The sequence below is a fragment of the Myiozetetes cayanensis genome, unplaced genomic scaffold (genome assembly GCF_022539395.1).
Source record: "Myiozetetes cayanensis isolate MyiCay16 unplaced genomic scaffold, myiCay2020 scf5-8, whole genome shotgun sequence".
In the NCBI taxonomy this organism is placed as follows: Eukaryota; Metazoa; Chordata; class Aves; order Passeriformes; family Tyrannidae; genus Myiozetetes; species Myiozetetes cayanensis.
Window position 1 is genome coordinate 110,651,757 of NW_026087742.1, and position 6,772 is coordinate 110,658,528.

Sequence of the window (6,772 nt, forward strand, 5' to 3'; positions counted from 1 at the left end):
TGCTGGCACAGACTGGTAAAAATTAGTTCTAATTTATGTCCAACGTTGCCTAGTTGGACTGGTCAGATAAATAAGACCTTAAAAAACCGTGACAAAGTGAGAAAGTAATTAAATGTTCATATTTAAAAGATGAAATGCTATGCTTTCATAACTGAATGCACAGTTCTAGTTTCAGTTAAACGCTTGAAATGTTTGATTTCAGGCACAAAAAGTTCATTTTGTTCAGACACAAATTATATTTTTCACTCCTCAGTTCATATAAAACCCTTTGAATGTTCTCATTTTGGGGCAACCTGAAACAAACTGTGGTTTAATTCTTTCAGTACAGTCAATGAATTGAAAAAAACCCCACTTTGTTAACCAAGCTTTCTTGGCAGGTCCCATGCTCTGTTTTAATCCTGCAAAGCCTCTCTGTGTTTTCTAGCAATTGTGAGCATTTCAAACAGAGCATATGTGTACATTTATCTATAAAATAAATTCTGGCACAAAGCTATAGTATGATGGGGGAAGCTTTCTGATTTATGAGCTGCTTTGCTTTGTTTTGCTTCTTCAGTACCTGGCTGAAATGTGGGTAAGACTAACTTAAAAAGAACCTGAGAAGGATTTTTTATTTTAAACTAGGATTATGGTCACTTTAGTCAATGACATATGAGCAGATCAAAGTTTAAAGATGTGTTTTCTGTTTCTGCCTGGAAAATCAAGCAAACAAAAAATCAAATCTCGTCCTTGTTCTGGAAGTTTTAGTGATAATATGGATTCTTTTATTTGTCACTTCTTACACCTGCCTGTGGAGTGTCAGATGGTTTGAGTCCTTAATGGTTACTTCTATAAAGAAGTAGTCATTGACTTATGTGAGTGCTGACAGAAACCAAAAGCAAAACTGTCTGTCAGCATAACAGGAGACACATTGAATTAACATGGGGAGATCTCTTCAGCAGGGGAGCACTTCTGGCTCAGAGAAGAGCAACCATCTGACTAAGCATCTCCGCCCTTAGGGCTGCCCTGTGGTCATTCTCTGGTTTTTGCAATGCCACCACTTTCCCAGCTGTCCCACGACTGAAGCACCTTCCAGGAATGCAAGATGTAGGTAATTTTTTGATTCATCAGCCCCAGAAACCACATGAAAACTGAGGCAGCATCAAGGCTTTGGGCCCCAAGAAGCTGATAAAGCCTCAGGACAGGGCTTTGCTCACCCAAAGGTCGCACACACAGAGCAGCTAAAGCTTGTCTTTGCATCTGTGGCTGAGTGAAACAGCAGCTCACACGTGCCCTGTCCTCCTCTGTGCACAGCAGTGTCACACAGCACCTCTTGGCCACCCTTGTCCAAGCTGATGTTCCCAGGACTGGAGAAATAACATCCCAGCATTGGAACAGGGTGCTGTAAAACTCAGCCATGCAGGAAAACATCCTTTATAAACCAGAGCAAGGCTGATGTTAAAAGCAGAGGCCTGGAGAATGGTTTCTGTGAGAGGGAAAGGGCACAAGTGTAATTAGATATGGTTATGTCTCAATCCAACCCTTTGCCCCTCCAGAGCTTGTACTTTTTGCAGGATGTTTTGTAGGCAAAAATGGAAGGTGAAAGATAAGCAGTTTTAAAGTGCTGGTGTCTGGAAGCATCTGTGAGGATCCTGTACAGGATGTCCATCCCACCCAGACAGCTCTGCTGGGAATGTAGTTTCATCCACTCATCTCTTTCACTAAGAGATAAAAATGAATGCTCAACAACATAATAATATCTCCTACATGGTGATTTTGACATGGAAAATACCTGATATGTGTGTTAGGTATTCCCAAACACCTCGCATTCCTGGAAACAGCCAACAGTTGTAAACAAAGAGATTAAATTGTGATGGCTGAACAAAAAAACCCCAAACATATACACCTTTTTTCTTATCTTTTTACAAAGCTGTTTTCATACACATTATTTCCTCTAACACCCTTCAAACTCATATGTGTATCAATATATGATGCAGACAAGCATTTTTCTTCCTCTTCACCATTGTTTCCATGACTGTAAAGGAAGCAAGAGTGTATTTTCCTATAATCCAGTTCTTCCTCCAATTTGAATCCAAGGTTTACAGAGCTGAAACGTCTTCATTTGTCTTCTACATACTTCTGCCTTGGCAATGTCAGCTGTGGTATGAGAGTGTAGGCTCCCCAGTGGAATAGGGTTGTAGCTCTGAGTTTACTCTCTCTCAGACCAAACATCCCACTTTGGCTACTAGAAAATTCAATGGGAGATGTGTCAGATGTATTGGGTGCAAAACTTGCTTTATTAGTGTTAAAAGTAGGAGAGTTTAATCCTGGTTTTATGACAGTCTGTAGCAAAGCTCTTGCTGCCTTTCAAAGGGCCAAGTTTTCACTCCCTCTGTTTTTCTAATGAGCAGATGGACAGTGTCAGTCAAACAGGAATCTTCCTGTACTTACTATCTTCTGTCTTAGAAAAAGTGAAACATCCCCAGAATACCACACAGCTGGCCACAGATAGACAATTAATCTTCCATTTCTTTTGACAAGGCACAAAATAAAACACAGTTTATTTTATTGCCTCAGAATTGTGCCAGCTTCTCTGGGGTGGCAGAAGAAAAAGCAGTATTGTCACCAATTCAGCAAGCCCCTCTTTGTACTGATGCAGCAAACCATAGTGTCTTCTTGGAGCAGAATTGCACATTATCATTTAGCTGGATGAATGCATGACACAGAAAAGTTGTTCTTGATTAAAAACAAATATCCAGCATGGCAAGAAAATGAGTAAGGATAAACAGTGATTAAGTGTGATATGTCTGAAGGCTTCCCACAGTATAAAAGCCATATGTGGGAGGCATGAACCTAAAATTAAACTCCTAACAGTGTGAGTTAAGGCTTTTGAAAGAGGCACCTGACATAATCCAAGGGGGAAAGTCTGAGTAATTGGCTCATCGAGGGAGGTTCTCACCACTTTCCCATGATCTGCACCTTCTTTCGCCTGCTGTGCTCATCCAAGCAGGAAAACACCATCCAGGGGTCAGCCCAGACAAACTGACTTACTCATCCCTCCAGATCACTCATCCAAAGGAGTTCCTGTGCAGAGCTGAAGCAGTCCTGGCTAAGCATGGCCTATTCAATGCTACCCTGAGCCCGGGCAGGCTGGAGCTGGTACAAATGCTGAAGTCAAGTCAGTTTACTTATAGCCTCTCCTTCCTCTGCTCAGCCACCTAAAACCCTGCAGGACAAGCTCCAGTATGAAAGAGCCACAGATTAATTGCAACAAGAAACTGCTTGTCACAACAAGCAATTAACACAGGCCCTTCCTCACAAACAATGAGCTGGCGATTCCTGGCCCTGTGGTCGTCATTATGGGCTGGAGCCTCAATGTCCTCGCAAGCAGCAAGGTGGGGTGGCACATTTTCACTTGAGGCTACCACTTTTTATTCCCTTTGGGAGGTGCTGCAGCCTTGGGCTCCGTAAAGAGCCTGTACTCCTGGCAGGAATGTCATCTGGCTTTCCCAGCGCCTGGCGGTCGTAAGGGCAGCCAGCAATTCTCGGGGTCTGCATCACTTGCCACCCTCTGCCAAGCAATGGAATTCCTGCATGGCCTTCCAGAGACTCTCTGCTCTCAGTAGCTGAGAGGGAGCCTATCTTTACAGGGAATCCAGCATCTCCCAGAAGAAAACTGTTTGTGCTGCCACTCAAACCGAGTTTTGCAGTAGCTGCACAAACACTCATTCACCCAGACCAAACTCAATAGCTGTGAGTCACTGCGGCTCGTTAGCCACTCAGCAGTTCTGGTGTCCTCCCCATTAGTCTTCATTGTAGGTGCAATCAACAACATCTTCTCTTTTCTTCAACAACATCTTCTCTTTTCTTCACTGAGGAAGAAATAAAGCAGATCCAGTCAGGGTACATTTGTCATCGGCTGGGAAATCCTGAAGTTTTGAGTTCTCCCTGTAATGCTGAAAGCCTGATTTCTACCTTATCCTGAGGCCTTTGCAGAGGGAGCCCTCATGGTAGCCTGGAGGCTTTTCCACTCCCTCTGGGCATGTTCAAGGAGTGAGACTGCAATCCTTCCCTCGACCATCCTTGCTCACACAAAGAGCTGCTGTGACCACGGAAGAAATTCCTGCTCAGGTGGAGCATACGGGGCCTGCACAGAACATGTACTGCAAAATAAAGGTATAAATTAACTCCACTGAGAGAAAAACAGCAGAGACACCAACCCTGAGGGGTCACTATGACTCCAAGAATACAAGCAAAACTTGCCAGCCTTTTGTTATCTAATCTTTCACCAGTTAAAGAGCTCCTCTCTTTACCTAGTCAGGGTGCAGCACTCTTAGGCCATGCTTGGCTGCTGTTTTGGCAGCCCCAGGGCCAATGCTGTGGTGCCTGGAAAGATGCTTCACAGCCATGGGAAAGGCAGGCAGAGCCCTGGTCCACACCCTGCAGCAAGGTCAGCTTCTGCAGTCCACTCCCATAAGGAAATGCAATGAAGTGGATTTGTTGTTTAAAGCCATCGGCCATCCCTCATCAGGCATGAGATTAATAAATGGTTGGGAAGGGGAGCTTTTCCTTCTCTCCCTCCATGGAGGAGCTGTCTTTGTCCAACTCCACACTGCTCCAAGATGAAGTAATTTTGGCTCCCTGCATTTTGAGATAATGAGCTCAAATTTCTTAGTCATTCAAAGGCCAAACTGCCTTAATGTTATGGCTTAATTTTCTCTCTGACCTGTGTTCTGGGTGCAAGCTTTTGGATGGTGCAAGAAAGACACAGAAGCTGCTCCCACATGAAGAAAGTTTCCTAAATGAGATGTTATGGAAGGGCAAGAGGCAGAATTCAAGCATTACCAGTAAAATTTCCAAGCAGCGCCCACACAACTGTTAGCAGGAGAATTTAATTATTGTAAAATACAACCAAATAAAACTGACAGAAAAGAGTTGTAGGGTTTTTAGTTTTGCTCACAGGTTCATGGGCTGTCCTGTTTTATAGTCATACCTGTTTATTGAGGCTGGACACAGCAAAGGGATTAAGGGAAAGGGCTTCCAAAGATTTAGCTGTTACTAGAAACCCAGAGCCCCAGCATGCTCCAAAAGCCGAAGGGAGCATGTCCTTTTTACCATCTATGTTGCATATAACATTTTTTTATACAGGTGAGTGCACCTTCCTCTGTGTCACATCATAGCTAGGTAATAGATATGGTTACTAAAAATCTGATTCTTTGAGCTGCACTTCCTTAGTCAGAGAGCAGAGCTGTGCTACATGATGAAACATGCAACCAAGGCATCATAGGAATCTGTTACTCAGTGTGACCTGTTCTAGTCCAAGAACAGTAAGAAATATTTTTCAAAATTATCCAGAAAATATTGCTGATTAATGAATGCTTTCAAAATAATGAGCTCTCTTGGAAATGTATTAAGAAGGAAAAAAAAAGACATGAAATTCATCTGATTGATTTTTGCTGACAAATTATTAACCCAGCTCTGTCAAATAGCAGTCTAATCAAAAAGGACTGTATGATCTGCTTTTGCTTAATTGCCCTGTTATTGCCTCTTGGTTTCTCAGTTGTATAGAGCACTTTTTCTTTTCATTCAAGCTTCAAAGAATCCTTCTCCATCAAAAAAAAAAAAAAAGAAAATTGAATTTGAATTGGCTGCTGTGAGGAGGATTAATTTCCATCTACTTCCTTCATCTTAATCACAGTGGTCAGACAAAATTTGGAATCCAGAAGACTGTCAGATTAAGGATCCAGTTGATTTATTGATGGCATCTGTTTATTTAACAAATTAGGCATAAAGAAAAAAAAAAACACTAAAACTCTAAAGACCTGTTCTCCTGAAGATAGGAATAATCACCATCAGGAATGGAGCTCCTTGAAGGTACTTCTTGCAACCTTTCTGGACAGCAAAGGGCTTGGTCAGAGCTGTGTTCCCTTTCCATCTTCATCATCTCCTTCCATGGTGGTGTCTCTCATAAACCTCAGTTCTCCTCAAAAAGCCCATCTATCCAGGTTTAAATTCTTGAGCTAGTTGTGACTCCTCTGAGTGTCACAATTTATACATCCACTGCCTCCTAAAGAAGTTACAGCACCCAAAATGTTTCTTCTGTTCCACCAAAAAGTTACTTGTTAATGATCTCTACAAAGTCAGTGGTACAGTTAAGGGTCAGCTCAGGGGAATTGAATTTGCTTAGATTTCTTTTGGCCACATAAATATGTGCCAAACTCTGCATGTGTGTGCGTGCACACATATACCTGTTTATATATATATATATAAAATATATTGTATATATATATTAAGAACCTATGTCTGGTGAGGAAGCCGAAGGTTTGTGGAGTTGCTGCTGCCAAACTCAGTGTGTCAGGACAAAGAGGAGAGGAGATCAAACACAAAGATGCTCCACAGAGAAATGTTAACAAAAACTGAAAAAGTAAATTCTACTTCTTCTTCAGGACAAAACCACCTCTTATCACTGTGTTTTTAACCAAAACTGTCCTCTGGGGAAGGTCTTCCTTCTGCTTCCCAGTCTCCTATTATGAGCTAGCTCTAAGATTTTATGACCAGCTCATGTAGTCCAGGATGGTAAATGCCCATATTCCTCACTTTCCCACCATTTCTTTTCTCTGTCCTAAGGAAGGAATCAGAGCATGGACAAATCCCATTGACGCAAATGCTGTGGTGTAGCAAGAATATTTGCCACCAGGCCATGCTCTGGAATGACAAATATGCGAGAATTAGCATCTATAACTCTTCATAAACATTGGGGTTAATCTCCAGGGTTTACAAGACTCCTTAAATGTGC